Source organism: Staurois parvus, unplaced genomic scaffold (assembly GCF_062004578.1).
Source record: "Staurois parvus isolate SC_StPar_1 unplaced genomic scaffold, SC_StPar_1.0 ptg000143l, whole genome shotgun sequence".
NCBI classification, from domain to species: Eukaryota; Metazoa; Chordata; class Amphibia; order Anura; family Ranidae; genus Staurois; species Staurois parvus.
Genome location: NW_028317939.1, coordinates 662,645 through 684,528, shown reverse-complemented (window position 1 = coordinate 684,528; position 21,884 = coordinate 662,645).

The window sequence follows — 21,884 nt, the reverse complement described above, 5'->3', positions numbered from 1 at the left end:
TGCAGGGGATGACCAGAGACTGCAGACAGTGCAGGGAATGACCAGAGACTGCTGACCTTTAGGGAGGGAGGGGGAGCGGGTACCTGAATTTGACAGGTACCCGCTCTCACTTCTGCAGAGTTGTCCTTCCCTCTTCTTCCTGGGCTGGCTTCTGTGACAGCCGGGTGTCCACTGTGCATGTGCTGCGCTTTGTGAATGGCCCGGCGCCTTCTGGGACCTGTCATGTGTCCCAGAAGACAGCGGATCATTCATAAAGCACAGCACATGCGCAGTGGGCACCCGGCTGTCACAGAAGCCAGCGCGGGAAGACTGTGCAGCGCTGGAGCAAGGAACAGGTAAGGCCCTGCAGGAGAGAACAGCTGAGCGGCCGGCCCGGTATTCTGACATGGTGGCGGCAGAAATACCGGACCAGCCGCTTTATATTCGCTCCATAAGACGCACTGACATTTCCCCCCCTTTTTTTGGGGGAAAAAAGTGTGTCTTATGGAGCGAAAAATACGGTACTTTTAGAGTTCTCTAGACAGATTGGAGCCCCCCTGGTGTCATGAAGCCAAAACATCTGTGTTTCTCTTTTAAGCTTCAGGAAAATGGCAAAGTCTGATTATGTATAGGTGGCAAAATCTTATTAGCACCCAGGTGCCACTTCCAGCCTGAGGAAGCTGTGTCTCTTTTCAGATGCTAATTGATGACCATCTGTCTCTGAGTACCTATGACTGAATATTTCTTTAATAACAAGGACTGAACTAAATTTACGATTACATATTGCTACAGGTCACATTTCAGCTACTCAGATCTGTACATTTATGTCACACTCTCCATCCCTGCATCGACTGTAGGGAACTCAACAAGATCACCATTAAGAATCAGTACCCACTCCCTCTCATTCCCGAGTTATTTCAGAGGTTTCGGCAGCCCGAGTGTTAATATAACTAGATTTATGAAGGGCCTACAATTTAGTTTGCACAAGGGAAGGCGATGAGTGGAAGACCGCTTTCAGAATGAGCTTTGGGCACTTTGAGTACCTTGTGATGCCGTTTGGATTATGCAACGCCCCGACAACATTTCAACACTTTGTGAATGACATCTTCAGGTAATATCTCGATCTCTTCTTGATCATCTACCTGGAGGACATTTTTGATTTTCTACAAGTTATTGGAAGTCCACCGAGACCATGTTAAGAGGGTACTGACTACGTTGAGGATGTATGGCCTGTACACTAAGGCAGAAAAGACTGAAGGAATCCCCATAAATACTCAGAAAATCTCCGCCATCTTGGATTGGCCTGCACATACTGACAAAGGGGTCCAAAGATTTGTGGGCTTTGCCAACTTCTATCGGAAGTAAGTTTATCAAGGGCTTTTCAACCATTATTGCCCCTATTATCCAACTCACTCACCAGCATACACATTTTCTCTGGGGCCAGGAAGCACAAATAGCCTTTGAGCAATTAAAAAAGCAATTTACATCTGCTCCTGTATTACGACACCCAGAACCAACACTTCCCTTCATCCTGGAGGTGGACGCATCAGAGGTGGCTACAGGAGCCGTGATCTCGCAATGCCAAGGCCCAAAAGCTCTGTACATCTGGTAGCCTTTTTCTCCAGGAAACTAAGCCAAGCTGAAAGGTACTACGACATAGGCGACAGGGAACTTATGGTGATCAAAACGGCTTTTGAAGAATGGAGGTACCATTTGGAAGGAGCTAGTCACCCGATTATGATCTTCACAGATCATAAGAATCTGGAATATTTAAGATCCGCCAAGCGCCTAAGACCTCGGCAAGCTAGATGGGCCTTATATTTCTCCAGGTTCAATTTTCATATCACCTACCGCCCAGGATCCAAAAATCTGAAGGCAGATGCTCTATCTCATATGTTCCTGGATTCAGTTGAACCTTTGCCGCCAATACCATCCTGTCTGGCCAAAATTTTTTATTAATCCAGCTCAGTCTTAAGTTTTTGATTGAACAGGCCTCTGTACGGTGCACCAGACCTGAACAGGACTCATTAAGGAGGCAGGATGGCTTTCTTTGGCACCAGGATAAGTTCTTTTTACCCCAGGAGGTAAGATCCCAAGTTTTCAAGACATTCCACGACCATCAACTTGCTGGTCACTTCGGAGCCCGAAAAACAATGGAACTGATCCAGCGATCCTTTTGGTGACCCAACTTAAGTCAAGACTGCAGAGCCTATGTAAAATCCTGCACAGTTTGTCTACGCAGCAAGGGAGACAAAACCCAAGGCATGGGGGTTGCTGAGTCCCCTTTCCATTCCTAATCACCCCTGGGAAATTATTGCATTGGACTTTATAGTGGGCTTGCTGCCCTCTGAGGGGTTTACTACCATCCTAGTGGTGATAGATCGGCTATCCAAAATGGCCCACTTTTTGCCAATGATATGTACTCTGTCTGTGCCTGAGACAGCACATGCCTTTATCAAGGAAATTGGTAGGCTACACGGACTGCCCAGTAATATTGATTCAGACCGAGGGGTGCAAGTTACCTCCAGGTTTTGGAGAGCCCTATGCAAAACCCTGAAAGTGGAACTCTGCCTATCATCTGCTTACTACCCTCAAAGTAATGGCCAAACTGAATGAATGAACCAAATGTTAGAGCAATATTTACAATGTTTCTCCGCCTTTTCCCAGGATGACTGGACATCCCTACTCCCATTAGCAGAATTTGCTTACAACAATTCCGTCCATTCAGCTACGAATCAGTCACCATTTTGGGCTAATTACGGATTCCACCCTTCCTGTGTGCCAGATACCATACTCGAAACCTCGGTACCCGCAGTACAGGACAGAGTCAGCAGGATACAGGACAACTATTGAGCTCTCCAAGAGTTCATACAAAGATCGCAAACAGACTATAAAAATACTATGACAGGAAACGGAGGGGAAATCCTTCTCTGAAGGTCATAGACAAAGTTTGGTTGTCTACAGCGAATCTGAAACTTCCTTGCCGATCACGGAAGCTCGGTCCAAGATACATTGGCCCCTTTCAGATCAAACGAGAAATCAATCCAGATTCTCCCTGAATCATATAGAATTCATCCAGTCTTCCATGTCTCTCTGCGCACGTCAGCGGTTCATGACCCATTTCCAGGAAGAGTGGAACCACCTCCGCCGCCAATAACAGTTGGGGAGGATGCAGAATACGAGGTAGAATCAATCCTGGACTGCAGGAAATGGGGAAGGCAAATCCAATTCTTGATTCTCCTGAAGAAAGCTCCTGGGAACCAAAGGACAACATACATGCCCCCAGACTTCTCCAAGAGTTCTACTCCAAATATCCAGACAAGATGGCCCAAGTAGGCATCCGGAACCTGCCCTTTAGGGGAGGCACTGTCAGGGCTCTGTCCTCGGCAGAGGTGTTAGGAGACCTGGCACCTTGCATGGCCGCAGAAGTTCACATCAGGTCAAATTTGGTGCCAAACAGCCTTTATAAGGAATCCCTGCCCTACACTCAGGTGCTGGTTGATCTCTGGCTTCCCAGTACCTTGTTCCTGTGCTATTGTGATCTGTGATTTCCTGATACCGACTCGGCGTGCTCTTGGACCTGTCTTCTCTGCTTAACCCTGATCTGACCTTGGCTTTGCTAATGGATATTCTCTCTTGCTCCTCTGTGTATCCCATCTGACTACGTCTGCTCTGATCTCCACCTGGTACATGACCTCGGTTTTGAACCGGCTATCCTGTGATCCTCTGTTTCCCAGAAGGCTTGCATACCTTACATAGGCACCACCTGTCTGCAGATCTCAATGCATCAGCTGTGCTCCTTGGTGGACCACCAACAAGCACTCCTACAGGTGACCTGTGCTACTTTGGGCCTGACTCCTGCTGTCCCAGTCTCAGGGGAGTCTGGAACTTAGCCAGAAGGGAAGCTGTCTCTCCATTGGCCTCTAACACCAGGTACGCGATAGCTGCCTTACAGAAGTGAACCACTAAAGAGTCTGGTGCCCATAGGGTACCTGTAAAAGCCAAGAGGGCGGAAACGTGAGCCTTCAGAGTACTCACAGACAGACGCATATTCAGCCCCACCTGGAGGAATTCCAATAAGTGGAAGATTCTAAGGGTATCATGCGCAAAGCCATGCCTGTTTGCAAATTCCATGAACTTGTCCCATATCCTGCTATAGGCTGTGTTGGTGCTGTCCTTTCTGGCTCTCATCAAGGTATCTGTGACCTTAGTCGAGCAGCCTAGATTGATCAGCCTTTGCCTATCAAGACTCAGGCCGTCAGCCTGAGTTTCTCCAGAGCGGGGTGCCGAATGGGTCCCTGCATGAGCAGATCCATTGTTACTGGCAGACGGTGTGGTTCTCTGATGTTCAACGAACGGAGTAGCGGGTTCCAGGGTCTCTTTGGCCAATCTGGTATTACTGATAGACCCGTCACCCTCTCCAGGTGTATTCTGCGCAGCAAGCTGAGAATCACTGGAATTGGAGGGAAAGCGTACGCAGTCCTGAAGTTCCATGCCATAGTTAACGCATCCACCTCCATAGCTTGTGGGTGGCTGATCCTGGAGAAAAAACTAGGTAGTTTGGTATTCTTCGGGGAGGAAAACAGCAGCATACATTCTATTGCAGGAAGGTAGAGCCCGTTCTGGGCTACTGACATTGTTTTCAGGATGCCTGACTTCTTGTCCTCTGGTAACGCCACTGATGCTGCCCAAGTGTTCATTTCTGCGCCTAGGTATACCAGGTTCTGGGTTAGCACAAGGTGACTCTTCTGGTTGATTAACCATCGGAAGTTCTCTAGTGTCCCCATGGTTAACCTTCAGTGTGACAGAAGTGGTATAAATAAAATGGAAGTGAGCGCTTTCCCTGTAAGCCGCTGTACACTCAGGAGAACCAACATAAATCCTAGTACAAATATAACATAAAACAGTGCAGCGCTACTAGAAATAGAGAAAAATGATAAAGTAATTCACTATAATATACCCAAATGGTGACAAGTAAAATATTAGGGTAACTGAATAAAATATGTAAAAAAGCAAAGTCTGTAGCAGAAGCAAAAATTAATAATAATATTGGAGCAAATAGTCCCACAAATTTCAATCCGGTGCTGGAATCTGATGTAAATATGAGAAATGCGCACTCACCGGACGTGCACTATAAATGTGCAAGGTATATATCCTGGTATCAACATGTAGTCATCTGGGCTGTAAAAGTGGAACAGTCTCTCCCTCTGAGGATGATGGAATCCAGGGACTTTAATGTTGTAAATCCAGCAGTGTCCAGAGTTCCCCTTAAGGGATGAATGGGTGCAGCTCTCACAGGATAAGACAGGAGGTTCCCTCTCTGGATACACAGGGTAGTGGTTGTCTAGGGTGAAAAATGCTCCCCGCAAGGGGTCAGAAACGGAAAGAAGCCCACAGTGTAGTATGGTTAAGGAACAGCAAATAGTTTATTGGTAAAAAAAGCAGATGCATCCAAAGTAATAAAACGTGGATCTAACCGTCCCTAAAGAGAAATGGCCACCGGAGCTCCACGATGCTCCGACGGCGTGACGTCACGGCGTGAGTAGGCTCCTCCTTAGACCAGCACAGCGGATAGAGCAGCCATCACCCCCAGCAGGAAGGAGGTTACCCCTGCCAGCAGCTGCAGCTACCAGTATCCAGCCGAGGAAGGAGGTTACCCCTGCCAGCTGCCGCAACTACCAGTATCCAACCGAGGAAGGAGGTTACCCCTACCAGCTGCCACAGCTACCAGTATCCAACCGAGGAAGGAGGTTACCCCTGCCAGCAGCCGCAACTACCAGTATCCAACCGAGGAAGGAGGTTACCCCTACCAGCTGCCGCAGCTACCAGTATCCAACTGAGGAAGGAGGTTACCCCTACCAGCTGCCGCAACTACCAGTATCCAACCGAGGAAGGAGGTTACCCCTACCAGCTGCCGCAACTACCAGTATCCAACCGAGGAAGGAGGTTACCCCTACCAGCTGCCGCAACTACCAGTATCCAACCGAGGAAGGAGGTTACCCCTGCCAGCAGCCGCAGCTACCAGTATCCAACCGAGGAAGGAGGTTACCCCTACCAGCTGCCGCAACTACCAGTATCCAATCGAGGAAGGAGGTTACCCCTACCAGCTGCCGCAGCTACCAGTATCCAACCGAGGAAGGAGGTTACCCCTACCAGCTGCTGCAGCTACCAGTATCCAACTGAGGAAGGAGGTTATCCATGCAAGCAGCCGCAGCTACCAGTATCCAACCGAGGAAGGAGATTACCCCTGCCAGCAGTCGCAGCTACCAGTATCCAACCGAGGAAGGAGATTACCCCTTCCAGCAGCCGCAGGGGAAGGAGATTACCCCTATCAGCAGAAGGAGATTACCCCTACCAGCAGCCACCGCAGGAATCCTGTAACACCCCAAAATCTGGCAGTACTTTACCATGGCCTGATGCTGCCCTGTGGACCAGCAGCGGGGCTCCCTGGTTAAACTGCTGTGATCAGAGAACTACAGGGACTGCGTCCAACCTTGAGAGTGATTCTGGATGGACAGAAGTCGCCAACTGTCTGCAGAGTCAATAGCTAAGACCTCCAAACTTGGTGTGGCCTTCATATGAGCACAACAACAGTGCGTAGAGAGCTTCATGGAATGGCTTTCCATGGCTGAGCAGCTGCATCCAAGCCTTCCATCACCAAGTGCAATGCAAAGCGTTGGATGCCGTGGTGTAAAGCACGCCGCCACTAGACTCTAGAGCAGTGGAGACGTGTTCTCTGAAGTGACCAATCACGCTTGTCTGTCTGGAAATCTGATGGACATGTCTGGGTTTAGCTGTTGCCAGGAGAATAGTACTTGCCTGACTGCATTGTGCCAAGTGTAAAGTTTGGTGGATTTGGGGTTGTTTTTCAGGGGTTGGGCTTGGCCCCCTAGTTCCATTAAAGGGAACTCTTAAGGCGTCAGCATACCAAGACATTTTGGACAATTTCATGCTCCCAACTTTGGGGATGGCCCCTTCCTGTTCCAACACAAAAAACCCATTAAAAAGGGCTGATTTCAGAAGCTGGAATGGAAGCATTTGGGCATGGTGGTGTATTGGGGACACTTTTTCTTGCACTCCAGGAGCTGAAGAAGAGAAATGTATCTTGGGAATGATGCTTCTGGAAATGGTGAGGTGGGTGTAGAAGAATCATCCATCAGTTCAAGCCTTCTTTTGCCCATTGACTGTTCTCGGCCTGGCCCCAAAGGCCCCCTTTCCAGCTTTTTGTGGCATATTTTAAGCCACTGAAACCTCCTGTGAGACGTCCCTCCCAGTCAATAGAGACAGCCCATGTAGAGAATGTTATGATGTTGTAGGGGGTGGATGCGGAGAGTGAGGAACACTGAGAGGGAATGCTGTCCTTTTGCTGATGATCTCATTGAGGTTTTGCTTCACCTGAGCAGACGTGTTTCATTTTGCATGTGGTACTCAAATGGCTGGGACATTTGCAATGGTTGATACTGCAGGTCACAGCGGTGCTGTCAAAGCAAATACATGAAAAAGCTTGCAATGGAGAACTCTTTCTGAAGTGTTTTTGTGCTTTTTGGTAAAACAATGCAGCGTGGTACTGCATCTCACAAACTCAACTAATGAACTTGTGTAGCAGGGCCAATGTATATACATTTGAGGGATTTTGCTTCTCTACAGCTTTAGACACACAGTTTACTGTGCTTCAGCCATGAATGAATACAAGAGAGATTGGTACTGATTGCTCCCTGTGTTCATTCAGGAAGGGGGTTGGTTAAACCTGACATGTTTACCATCCCCCCGGCTTTCTATCTTGAATGATCCCAATGCCCCACCAGCATCTGAAAGCTGATGGGAGGCAGAGGAGGGGAAGTAATGTGTTACTTTGAAAGGAAATCTCACAAACTATACTAATAAACTTGTACCAATTTATAAAGAAGTTGAGAGATTTAGCTTTTCTACAGATTTAAATTTGTTTAGGCACATGGTATGCTATGTCACTGTAATAAATGAATAAAAGAGTGACTGGTACCAACTGCTCACTGTGTTCATTCAGGAAGTTCTCTATCCTGAATGATCCCAATGCCTCAGCAGCAGCGCCTGACAGCCGACAGGAGGGAGAGGAAGGGAAGCTGGCTAGCAGCTCTGTGAGGAAGGGGCAGCGGGGAATCAGTGCTGGGGGAGATTGAGGATGAAGGGGATCAGAGAAGTGTGGGGGTACTTATATTCAGATCCTTTTGTGGCTCCCCTGCAGCAGCTAAAGCCATAGGGGGATGGAGAATCAGAGGAAAAGGAGAAACTGGAGCAAAGGAGAGGATAAAAATAGAAGGGTCAGAGAATAAGAGCAGCAGGGGGCATTTTGAGAGCGGTCAGAGAGATGACAGAGCAGCGGGGGAAGCAGGATACAGTGCTACGCGGCCTCCTGTTCTCACCTTCATGGGTGCCTGGAAATTAGCCACAAATGTAGGAAATGCAGTAAATACAAAATCTCACTGCCCCAGGACACAAAGGTACAGTGGAATATACATAACAAACCCAAAACATGCTGCATAAAAGGATCAACATAAACTAAACCAGAAGATATAACACCCAAACATCCCACCTTCCCCAGACCTGGCCATCCCCCACGAAAACCTTGGGAGGCCTAAGACCCAACCCTTGACATTGCATAAACCACCATGTGCAAAAAGACGAGTGTGAAACAATTAAAAGTAATATAGGACACGGAGCATGCAGATGAAAGTGCAGTGCAGACACCCAGCATTGGCTGGTGGTACAGTCTTTGGGTCCACGTGGACCAAACTCAGCATGGCACCTGTCGGTGGGTTAGCAGCACACTATTCCCTATGAGCATAGCACTGGGGATGGGGGGGGGGGGTCTGGATCAGGAGGAGATAGCAGGCTGCAGCTCCAGATAGTGCTCTGCCCAAGTAGTTGTAACGGGTGGCTGCCAACAATTCTGGACAGGTCCCTAGGCTAAAAAGCAGTAGTGATGGGCCGAACACCCCCCTGTTTGGTTTGCGGTTGACCCAATTGAATGTACAACCATGAACTTTGAACATGAACCAGACATGTCTCTGCTGTCAGTGGGGTTCCCGGCTGACAGCTGAATGGAAAAAGTATTGTCGGCATTTCCCAGCTATTTATTTATTTTTCTTAAATGACATGGGGTCCCCCCTCCCATTCATACCAAGCCCTTTGGGTCTGGTATGAATTTTGAGGGGCCCCCCAATTCTATACCAGACCCTTATCCGAGCATTCAGCCCAGTAGGTCAGGAAAGGGGAGGGGGGTTGAGCGCCCCACCCTCCTGCACCATACCAGGCTACATGCCCTCAACATGGGGGGCTGCTTTGGGTCTCCCCCCGAAGCACTCTGTCCCCATATTGATGGGGACAATGGTCTCTTCCCCACAACAGTGGCCTTTGTCTGTGGAGGTCTGCGGGCGGGGGCTTATCAGAATCTGGAATCCCCCTTTAACAAGGGGGGGCCCCCAGATCCCGCCCCCAATGTGAATGAGTATGGGGTACATGGTACCGCTACCTAGTCACAAAAAAAGTGTAGTGCAAAAAAAGACAGGCAACAGTTTTTGGAAAGTCCTTTATTATGCCCGCCACTGCCGCTACCCAAAAAAAGGAAAAAAAAAACGCTCCGCTCTCCACGCCGGCCCCTGCTGTCTGACAGCTGCACCTGTGATGGCAATCCTTATATACTGTCATGATGTCACAAGGGGGTGATGTTCTGTGGTCAGGTACATTGCTTTGACCAATCACAATGCTCTGTCAGGGCGCAGTGCATTGTGGGGCATGGCGGGAAAACTTGTGTTCGACTCGAACATGCAGCCCATCTCTAAACAGAAGCTCTACAAATCAAGGCAGCAGTGTCTCTTCCCTCCCGACTAGTCTCTTGAGGAGGTGGGGTAAGGAGAAGTTTGACCCAGGTTGAGGGGAACTAACTGCTTCAGAAGGATAGAGAGCAGCAGAGACCACTCCACAGAGCCTCCAATGTCTCCCACCAGGGCTTTAGGCTGAGGAGCGATTCCCACTCTACAAGACTCTAGTTTCCTTCACCTCCCAGCCAGGATCTCTGGATAAAGCTTGTTATTGAGGCAGAACAGGCTGAATGGGACTCACAGCACCAAGTCACCAGTGTATCCCACCAGACTACAGACTCGGGATCGGTGCCCACTCTGCAAATCTGTGGAGCAGGGAACAGAGGTGCAGAAACAGGCTACGGGGGACACAGTGCACTGCAGGGATTAATAAGAGCTGAGATCATATCACAGAGCTTTGTGAAGGTGCACCTTCTCAGAATGCCATCTTGGACACCCCCCCACAATTTGTGCTATATTTACTTCTTGTACTGTTTGGACATTGCTTCTCAGTACAATAAATGGGTTCCTGTGCTGCCCGAATTTCCACTGGTGCTATGCCTCAGGGAAGCTAAGATTTTTACTGCAAGCACTTCTACTTTATCTTCTTGGATCTCTGAACCCACCACTTGTGTCCCACCATCCCTATATGTCACCTGCAAGGGATTCAAGGTGAGGGATGGACTTTGTTTAAAGCTTCCATCCACGGATGGTGAGATTTCAAATTGGAAATATTGATGGCACCTCATGAGGATGCTTAATGTGATGGAAGTCATTGACTACTCTACTGAGTACGGTCTTGGGGGGTGATTATTTTAGTGATAGTAGTCATTTTTGTGCTAATCAAAACTTCATTTTAAGGCTTGTTGGCCCACTTTTATTAAACCCCAAAGTAAAGGTTCAACAGTAAACTTGCCCTTGCAGGGTTCTATCATCAAAACTAGTAACACCTGGCTCCCTCTTTAGCAGAACCAACGTTCTCCTCACTGTTCCCTCAGACCATTTCACCTAGCTCTCCTTGCTCAGTCAGTCTGTAGTTACAGCACCCTGCTGCACAGGCCCACTCCCTGGCCTCTTAATTCGGGATCTCCTGACACTCCAGGCTCTCCCACTCCAGGCTCTCTCACTACTCTCAGACCACCAGATTCCCTCAATCCTCTGGACTTGTCTAGTCATCCTGGCTTTCTCAGACTTGTTTAGCTGCCTTGACCCCTTCAGCCTGATGAGCATGGAATCTCTCTTCCAGAATGGACCGCTCTCTCTTGAATGGATCACCTCTCCTAACGGGAACCCACATGTCAGGGATCTCCTCGATCCCCGCCACGATGGTCCCGGCGCAGGCGCAGTGCGCCGCCCTGTGCAGGGACTCAAGCACTAGGTCCGGGTCGGCCGCGGCGTTCGAGTTTGCGCATGCGCAGTAGAAGCCGTGGCCGCCCGCTGGGCACCAATGGCAGTGCAGGGCGGGATATTTAAATGGCCCTGAGCTGTCATTCAGTGCCTTCTGGTCTTACCTGTATCCTGTGAACCTGTGTATTGTAAGTTGCTGACCCGGATTGTGCTCTGACCTTGCTGAATTTCTCCTGCCCTGACCCTTGCTTTGCCTGACCTCTCTCTTGAATGCCCCCTATTGGATCTGACCTGCTGTTGCTGACCTGGCGTGTGACCCGACTATTCTCTGCCCGCTGCCTTGTACCATACCGTCCTCCCTGTTACCGACCCGGCTTGTCTGACCTCGCACCGGCTCAGTCATCCATCCATCCATCCATCCATCCCTCCCAGTGGGGTCTTCTGACCTCCTCATATCAGGCTCTTCCCCGCGGGAGCCCTCGGCGAATACCACTACCACTAACGGGTTTGCCCAGTAGTCACGACCTGGTCTCGGGGGGGCTCCAAGTCCATCCCCACCATCAGGGGCCCTGGTGAACAAGCACCCTGGGACTTAGACTCCGTGCTCTGGGAACGCCTATTTAGTGGAGTGCTAGTGGTACCGCCGGGTGGTCCCTTACACCACACCTGTTCCCTGATAGGCCTACGCCTGTCTCCTGATTCACAGTTCAGGATAGACTTTGTTTAAAGCTAACATTCATGGATGGTGAGCTTCCATTTGGAAATAATGGTGGCACCCGGTGAGGATGCAAAACGACTGACTGACTACTCTATTGAGTTAAAATACTTCCTGTATAGATCTTCCACACACAATGCAAAAAGGTCCAGATACATACAATTCTGACTGGTGTTAAAACAACTACATAAAGGAGACTTCCACAAATGGCACAGCTTGTTTTCTTACATCTCCTTATTGCTGAGCTAATATTTTGGGCACTGGATCCAAAGGCAATTCTAAAAACCTACCAAACGAACATGCTGAGTTCATGCCACCTGGAGTGTTCTCTCATTCAAGCAACTAAACCTGTTAAGCAAAATGGTGGACCCAGAAGGATTTGTGGATAATAATCACTGAATAATCCCCCCAAGTTGCAATGCTCTGTGTACACCCAATGTTCAAATTTCTGGTATACTGATCTGCACTCATTCTGGAAAAGTAATTCTAAAATATTCCACCCAGACTGTACAGAGCCATCTATTGAACACGCCATAATACATATGTAGCCCCTTCTAGGCTAGCTAGATAGGATTTTTGTTAGAGAAGCGGCCTGGGATGAGCCAGCCTGGCAATGAGGTAGTGAGTTCACCTCAGGACAAGGTGGGAGGCTCTACAGGTCAGGGCTTCTGGAGTCCTACCATCTTTCCAGAAACTTCTGGCACTTTCTGGAAGAGGGGCGGAGGAGGGGAGTAGGCCCATATTTGCATATTTAGGGGAACTTGGCCAATCCCCAGGCAAGAGGCCAGGTAGTGTGGTCAAGGACAGCCCTTAAATGTGGCAGAGCCTGAGCAGCAGGGTTTATTGTTGGAGTTGAGTCAGGTGGAAGATGGACTGAGAAGGCGCGGGAGTGCGGAGCCCGGGAGAAGGCCCCAGGGAGGGGAGCCTACCTACTGGCTGGATGCTGGACAGAAGGATCTCCACTGTGCCACAAGTCTCCTAGGGAGGACAACCTGTCAGCAGGGAAGGAGCTAGCCCAGCGTAAGGCTTGAAAGCAGCTACCAACCAACAAAGCTACATGACAGGACAGTATGAGTACTCCTCCACAAAAGGGAGCGGGCGGTCAGGTGTGTGACGGGAGCGACTTTTGGGGGTGGGGGGACCTCTGTATCATCTCCCCAAATCATTATGTTTAACCCACCCTGTGCCTGTTAAGGGTTACAGGGTGTGTATGTGAATGTCTGAGTCCTGTGTATAGTGTGTGTTCCTTTGTCTAGGCCACATGGCTGTCCATTGTCTGTTTACCATGTGCTACCCCCCATTGTGCTGTGTCTTCCTGTCCAGCGAACTATTATGGGATGTACTGTTTGTGTATTGGTGTGGGGGTTGGTCAATGTCCTTTGCCACATGGTTGCTTCCCATTGTTCTGTGTCTGGTTGGATGGGGAGGGGTGATGAGGTGTTTCCTGCCTATACTGTAGCCCTTCCCACTGAGAGGGTGGGCTGATGATGTATTTCCTGTTCCTGGTTGTGTTTCCCCGCCCTCTGTATAAAACATGTTGTTTGTGTAAAATAAAGGTTGTTGGCTTCCTGTTTTAGTAAGAGCTGGGTGTTGTCTTTTTTCCTGAGGGATTTCGAGGGTGTGGTCCGTGGATGGTGTTCGGACAGGGGAAGTTGTGCTATAACGGAAAAACTCAGTGCGGTCTGGGTTCCGGTTCCGTTACAAGGTGCAACACCCAACTTCTCATCTGGGACTACAGATCTTAGAATGCCTTGCCAAGAGATACCCTCAGGACAGCCGGGTGCAAGAGGAAGGATTCATCTGGGGTCTCAGGAGATACAACGAAGGGGACTCGGTGCTCCTTAAATTAGCTGTTGCTGATGTTTGTTCCACATTTTGTACAGTGTGTGCTAAAAAGTTGTCCTCAAGTTCTACAGTTCCTTGGGCATCCCACATACCCCTAGACCCCATCCATGTTGTTGTAGCGCTACACATACATAATATATAGAAGTGATCACTTACCTGTGTATACCGATACACACTGAGCAATTGGGCCATCGCATTATTCGTAAAGAAAGAGCTCTCACCAATAAAACCGGCCACTTCTCCGTCTCCCTTACAGTAATAGTTGGGAGCTTCCTTCTCTCCAGACAATATCTTTATGGCATATCCCAAAGTTTTCATTGGATCATTACAAGTATTAAATATATGATATCCCAGGGTGACATTGGGCAGGAGATCGGCGTTCTGGTTTATCTCATCGACAGCAGTAATCATCGCCAAGATGCTTTTGTACTCTTCAACGTCAACACTGCCAGATAATGAGAGGTTTTAAATGGAAAATGGTTACTTCTGAGAGTACAGTTTGGTCACAGCCCACAAAACTAAAGCCCCGTATACACAATGAGAATATTGGACAAATGATCATCTGTTTTTTGGGGGGGTTGCGTCCTAGTCTCATATCGAAAGTGAAGAGGCTGCCAACGTTACGAACATTCTTGTACAACAGAAAGAACATTCGGGAGTGATGTCATGTATTTGTATTGTATTATCAGATAAACACTGTACAGATTAAATCTTATGATCTGATATCGTATGAGACACATTTCATCCCTTCATATAGCTGTGTACAGACGATCAGATTATCGTACGATCGCTTGAAAAGAGGGAATTTCCGTACGATTTTCTGATCATGCGAGCTAGGCTTAGCACTTCTTAGAAAACCATTAAAAAAATTAATTTGATAGGCAACTGCAGATCGCATAAATGACACAGCAGAGGATTGCAGGGGGAGCAGTGTGGAATTAGGGTTCCATGGGGTGCAGAGGTGAGAAGCGTTGGAAGAGGATTGCAGGGGGAGCAGTGTGGAATTAGGGTTCCATGGGGTGCAGAGGTGAGAAGCGTTGGAAGAGGATTGCAGGGGGAGCAGTGTGGAATTAGGGTTCCAGGGGGTGCAGAGGTGAGAAGTGTTGGAGGCAGGAGGTACAAGGGTGAGCACATTTGCACAGTACATCACCACTACTATTGTATGTTACATTCAGGTGTACCTCGGTTTACGAATTTTGCAAAAAATTTGTAAACCGAAATGTGGTTCCCATAGGAATGCAGGGAAAACCAATTAATCTGTTCCGGAGGTCAGAAAAAAGTAGAAAAAAAGTTGATGTCACTATAGGTCAGTGCCGGTTTTTAAATGTAATTACTGCTTTTTTTTCCCTTCACTATAGCTCAGAGATTCAGCTGTCACTTCCCCCCCAGCTAAAAGAAACAAAGTTTCCTTCTAGTTTGTTTCTCTGAGTTAAAAGAAACAATGTTTCCTGTAACTCCGGGGAAAGTGACAGCAATTGTATTTAAAAATCGGCACCGCCATACACTTCGTATTGTTAAAAAATCCATAAAAAATTTGTACACCGAGGAGTTATTTTCATTCGTAAACCGAAAATTACAGTAACCGAGGCGTTGGTAATCCGAGGTACACCCGTACTTATATACATTCTTTGGTGTTTTTCCTGCTTCTGACCACAGCACTCCCTACACTGGGCTGAACATGACATGCTCCTGATTATTGCTTACTTCACATTACAGACAGGTGTGGTTTGTTTTTGTTGCGAATCAAAATTCAGATCAATTAATCATTATTCAGAGATTCAGATGTATCCAAATTTCTGAACTACAATAGTAATGAATTTAAATGAATCCGAAACAACAATTCAAAATTTTGTCTGAAATTTTAATCCGAATACAAAATTGAATTTGAACACAGGAGTAAAGGCAAACTGAATAGAAAAGAATGGAGGAAAACAGAACAGAATAGAACAGAAAATAAAATAATGAAACAGAATAGAAAATAGTCGAATAGAATAGAGCATGAGGTTTTGATTCATTAAAACCAACTACCTTTTCATATTCTACAAACATATACACCCTATCCCGTAGTCTCATACTGCTAACATAATGTCCATCAAAAAGTCCCACATACAAAAAGTCCAAAAATAAATTAAATTATAAATAGAAATAAAGTAAATAAAAAATATAAATTAAAATGTGCAAATAATGATCCTCGCTTCTTCAATCTTCCAACTGTGACAATGTCCAAATCTTCCCTTCAATCCAAAAGTACCTCAAAAAAAATATACTAGATATAGTGCATTATCTTTTAAAAAATCAATATACGTGATAGCATGCAACCACACTGGTGACATAAATAAACATCACACATGTGAAGTGAAAAACAGCACACCACTTGACTAGTGGTCCTGTGAAACCACCACTGCAATGCGTGACACTCTACAAAAACACAATTTGTGATCAGTGACAAAATGGTGCCAAATACGTGCCACTCCGCATATAGGATAATATACAATTACCCCCTTAAACTTTCAAAGCATACTGGAAATCCTTTGTACCACATACAGTTGCCTTCACTGGGAGTATGCTATCCTTTATATGAGTAGACAATGGAATCACCTCCTCACACAATGACGGGCATCGGGATCCCCGTTCCTCACAGGACAAAAGGGATCTTGTGAAAAAGTCGGAAGTGACGAAACGCGTCAGGGTCGTGACGTCAGACGCTAGGCCAGAAGGAGCAGAGCGGCCATTTTGGAGAAGGTCTCAGCACAGAACGGAGATCAGCGAGGATGGACGGCATTTTTACTATGTAAGCTGTATAATAAATTCTGTATACCATTTTATACTATTCCACTGAGTCTGCTCCCATTTTTCCTGTGAGGAACAGGGATCCCGATGCCCGTCATTGTGTGAGGAGGTGATTCCATTGTCTACTCATATAAAGGTGCCAAAAGACATTGTCAGTGTGCCAAAAGACATTGTCCTGTGCAGATCGGGAGTTGTACAACTGGTACTATTCTGACCATGTCTGTTATTTAATCATGGATCATGACTTGATGTTTTGCTTTTTGAGATCTTTTAGCATGCTTCACTTTGTCAGACAGTGTGTCAGGGCTCCAGGGTGTGACCAGAGGTATGTGACTGACGCAGGGAAACGCAGACTTCAGATATGTTATAAACAATATAATTTATTAAAGACTAACAATACAAACATAAATGCAGTGCAATACTAAAACATAACACAGTGCAAACGAACCAAACCACCCACAGATAACAATACATACAATGCAAGCGTCGTCAGGCAGGCCGGGTCAATAACAATCAGGCAGGTAGGAACAGGAGGAGCAGGCAGAGAGTAGTCAGGTCACGAGCCGGGTACAGCAACTAACAGGCAGGTAGGTACAGGGGGTCAGGCAGACAATGGTCGGGGTCACAAGCCAGGGATCAGAACAGGAGAAGTCAGCAGAGGTCAGGATCAAGCAGGGTCAGGAACAGGAACACAGGAACAAGATACAGGGCCCAGGAAAAACACACACACCAAGGCCCAGACTGCAGGTCTGGCCATCACTTAAATACACCTGCATAAGCAGTTTCAGGTGTTTGGCTGGCTGCAGGGTTGAGTCTCTGATTGCTGGGAGCACCCGCTGGCCAGCCCTGGTACTGCAGCCCACAAGGCAGGTGAGTCCCACCATTACTGGCCAGACCATTCCTGACAGTACCCCCCCCCTCAAGGAGCGGCCTCAGGACGCTCCAAACAGTCCTAGCTGGGCAACATGTTCCACCGCCCGGGTCTGGTAACTGGCGGGATATCAAAGACTGGCACACCGGGCAGGACTCCGGGCAGCGGCACACCGGACAGAGGCACATCGGGCAGCGGCACACCGGGCAGAGGCACATCGGGCAGCGGCACACCGGGCAGAGGCACATCGGGCAGCGGCACACCGGGCAGAGGCACACCGGGCAGCGGCACACCGGGCAGAGGCACATCGGGCAGCGGCACACCGGGCAGAGGCACATCGGGCAGTGGCACTCCGGGCAGAGGCACATCGGGCAGCGGCTCTCCGGGCAGAGGCACATCGGGCAGGACTCCGGGCAGCGGCACATCGGGCTGGACTCCGGGCAGCGGCACATCGGGCTGGACTCCGGGCAGAGGCACATCGGACTGGACTCCGAATCACCAGGTGGAGCAGCAGGCCCTGGGCCAGCAGGCGGAGTGGCGGGCCCCGGGCCAGCAGGCGGAGTGGCGGGCCCTGGGCCACCAGGCGGAGTGGCGGGCGCCGGGCTCCCCGGCGGAGCGACAGGCATTGGGCCCCCAGGCGGGGCGACAGGCATCGGGCCCCCAGGCGGGGCGGCGGGCATTGGGCCCCCAGGCATGGCGACAGGCATCGGGCCCCCAGGCGGAGCGGCGGGCGCCAGGCCCCCAGGAGGGGCGACAGGCATCGGGCCCCCAGGCGGAGCGGTGGGCGCTGGGCCCCCAGGAGGGGCGACAGGCATCGGGCCCCCAGGCGGAGCGGCGGGCGCCAGGCCCCCAGGCAGAGTGACAGGTCTCGGACCCCCAGGCGGAGCGGCGGGCGCCGGACCCCCAGACGGAGCGACAGGTTTCGGGCCCCCAGGCGGAGCGTCAGGTCTCGGGCCCCCAGGCAGAGCAGCGGGCGCCGGACCCCCAGGCGGAGCGGCGGGCACCGGACCCCCAGGCGGAGCGACAGGTCTCGGGCCCCCAGGCAGAGCGACAGGCACCGAGTCACCAGGCACGACAGTGGGCTCCGAGCGCAACTGGCATGACCGCGGGCACTGGGTCAGACATTGGATCGTCTGGCTGGACAGCGGGCATCGGGTCACCAGGCATCAGATCATTTGGCTCGACAACGGGCACCGCGTCATCTGGCAAGGCAGTGGGCACCAAGTCACCAGGCACGGCAGTGGGCTCTGAGTCAATTGGCACAACAGCGGGCACCGGGTCATCAGGTACCAGATCGTCTGGCTCGACAGCAGGCACCGGGTCATCTGGCGCTGGATCGTCTGGCTCGACAGCGGGCGTCGGATCACCAGGCATGACCGCGGGCACTGGGTCATCAGGCATTGGATCGTCTGGCTCGAGGTTCTCAGACGGCAGGCTCACCAGTTTGGATACTGGCAGGATGGTATTGGTTGGAAAGAATTTTCGCTTTTTTCTGGTTTTAACTACTGGAGCACTGTAAGTAAACGCAGGTCTGCAAACGGATGGAGCAGCTGGAGACAGAGAAGAGCTGGAGGATGGAACAGGGGAGGGAACAGTTGCTACAGAGGGCTTCTTTACAGGGTTAAAGGCAGGATAGGTGCAGCGAGTGGGAGCAGGGTACTGACATGCGGTAGATAGCAGGGTATACTGGGCTGTAACTGGAGGTGCTGTTGGGAATGCAGGAATAGAGCTTTGAGGAAATAGATTAGAAGCAGGACTGGGTTTTTGTAAGCTGACTGAGGCTGGGTGCAACAAGTCTGTCCATGTCTGCAGTATGGGTTGAACAAAGCTGAGCTTACACAAAGCCTGTCTGACCAAAGACTGCACTGCGTTTATACAATCCCTTAGTACCTGTGGTGAACATGCAGCATAATGCTCCAAGAAGCAATCCACATCATCCTCTAATAACCACACCAGGGACTCTACCTGGTCTGCACTAAATGGTGGCAAAAAGTCATCCCTGCTTTCAGGGGTACCAGATGAAGCCAACTCTACACAAACCTGAATCAAAGGCTGCACCTCAGAGAACTCTGTGCCCTGATCTACTAGAACATGAGCGATCCGTATACATTCTAGCAGTTGATCCCGGGGATACTCCCTCAGAGCCTGATAAGCATATTCTCTGTCATCAAAAACCAGCAGCGACAAACACACACACCAAGGCCCAGACTGCAGGTCTGGCCATCACTTAAATAAACCTGCATAAGCAGTTTCAGGTGTTTGGCTGGCTGCAGGGTTGAGTCTCTGATTGCTGGGAGCACCCGCTGGCCAGCCCTGGTACTGCAGCCCACAAGGCGGGTGAGTCCCACCATTACTGGCCAGACCATTCCTGACACAGTGTCTATTTAAGTGATTTCTTGATTCAACAGGTCTGGCAGTAATCAGGCCTTGGTGTGGCAAATGTAACTCAGCTTTCCCAAAATGTGGTTAATCACAGTACATTCATGATTTAACATGGAGGGGGCAATTACTTTTTTTTACATAGGGTCAGGTGGGTTTGGATGGCTTTTTTTCCTTAATAAATGAAATCATAATTTAAAACACTGCATTTTGTATTTACTCGGGTTATCTTTGTGTAATATTAAAAATTTTTTGATAATCTGAATAACTTAAGTGTGACAAATATGTTAAAAAAATCAGAAAGGCAGCAAATACTTTTTCACAGGACTGTCGCTGTCACGGTCTAGCCTGTAGTTTCCGGTTTGTGACATTCTTACCTCCTTGCTCCAGTGGTTCTGCTGAACCTGCGATTTCATTCACATGCGCTGCTGTCTTCTGTGTTCACCTATGGGCATCGCCTGCTCTACTGTGGATTTATATCCCCTTCCCTTCTATCACTTCCTGTCCTGATCCACAGTCTGCTTCCCCCTGTATATAGGCATGCTCGGTGCAGCTGGCATTGCCTGAGCGACTTCCTAGTTTCTCTGTGATTCTGGTTTTCCTTGTATCACTTGTACAGTAAGGAACAGAAGTATTTGAACCCCCTGCGATTTTGCAAGTTCCCCCACTTAGAAATCATGGAGGGTCTGACATTCACATTGCAGGACATTCCCACTCTGAGTGACAGAATTCAGGAAATCACATTGTATGATTTGTAAAGAATGTATTTGTCTCGCACGGCTGAACAGAAGTATTTGAACCCCTGAGAAGATCCGTGTTAGTATTTGGTACAGAAGTCTTTGTCTGCAATTACAGAGGTCAGACGTTTCCTGTAGTCCTTGGCCAGGTTTGCACTGCAACAGGGATTTTGGCCCCTCCTCCACACCGATCTGCTCTAGATCTGTCAGATTTCAGGGCTTTCGCTGAGCAACATGGAGTTTCAGCTCCCTCCAAAGATGTTCTATTGGATTTAGGTGTGGAGACTGGCTAGGCCACTCCAGAACCCTGATATGCTTCTTACGGACCCACTCCTTGGTTCTCCTGGCTGTGTGATTTGGGTCGTTGTCATGTTGGAAGACCCAGCCACGACCCATCTTCAATGCTCTAAATGAGGGAAGGAGGTTGCTGCTGAAAATCTCACTAAAAATGGCCCCATTCATCCTCTCCTTAATACAGTACAGTCGTCCTGTCCCCTTCGCAGAAAAGCACCCCCAAAGCATGATGTTACCACCCCCATGCTTCACAGTAGGGATGGTGTTCTTGGGATGCAACTCATCCTTCTTTTTCCCCCAAACACGACAAGTGAAGTTTAGACCAAAAAGTTCTACTTTGGTCTCATCTGACCACATGACTTTCTCCCATGCCTGCTCTGGATCATCCAGATGGTCATTGGCAACCTTCAGACGGACCTGGACATGTGATGACTGGTGCAGGGGAACCTTCCGTGCAATGCATGATTGGAAACCATGACGGCGTAGTGTTCTACCGACAGTGACCTTTGACACTGTGGTCCAGCTTTCTTCATGTCATTGACCAGCTCCTCCCTTGTAGTTCTGGGCTGATTCCTCACCTTTCTTATCATCAGTGATACCCCACGAGGTGAGATCTTGCATGGAGCCCCAGTCCGAGGGAGATTGACAGTCGTCTTTAGCCTCTTCCATTTTCTAACAATTGCTCCAACAGTTGATCTATTTTCACCAAGCTGCTTGGCAATTGCCCCGTAGCCCTTTCCAGCCTTGTGGAGGTCCACAATTTTGTCTCTGGTGTCTTTTGACAGCTCTTTGGTCTTGCCCATGGTAGTAGTTGGCGCCTGACTGACTGTGGGGTGGACAGGTGTCTTTAAAGAGCTCAGACAGGTGCTACTAAGTTAGATTAATGAGTGGAGTAGAGGTGGACTTTTTAAAGGCACAGTAACAGGTCTTTGAGAGCCAGAATTCTTGCTGTTTCTTAGATGTTCAAATTCTTCTGTTCAGCAGTGCAAGACAAATACATTCTTTACAAATCATACAATGTGATTTCCTGAATTTTTTTTTAAATTCTGTCTCTCAGAGTGGGAATGCACCTACAATGTGAATTTCAGACC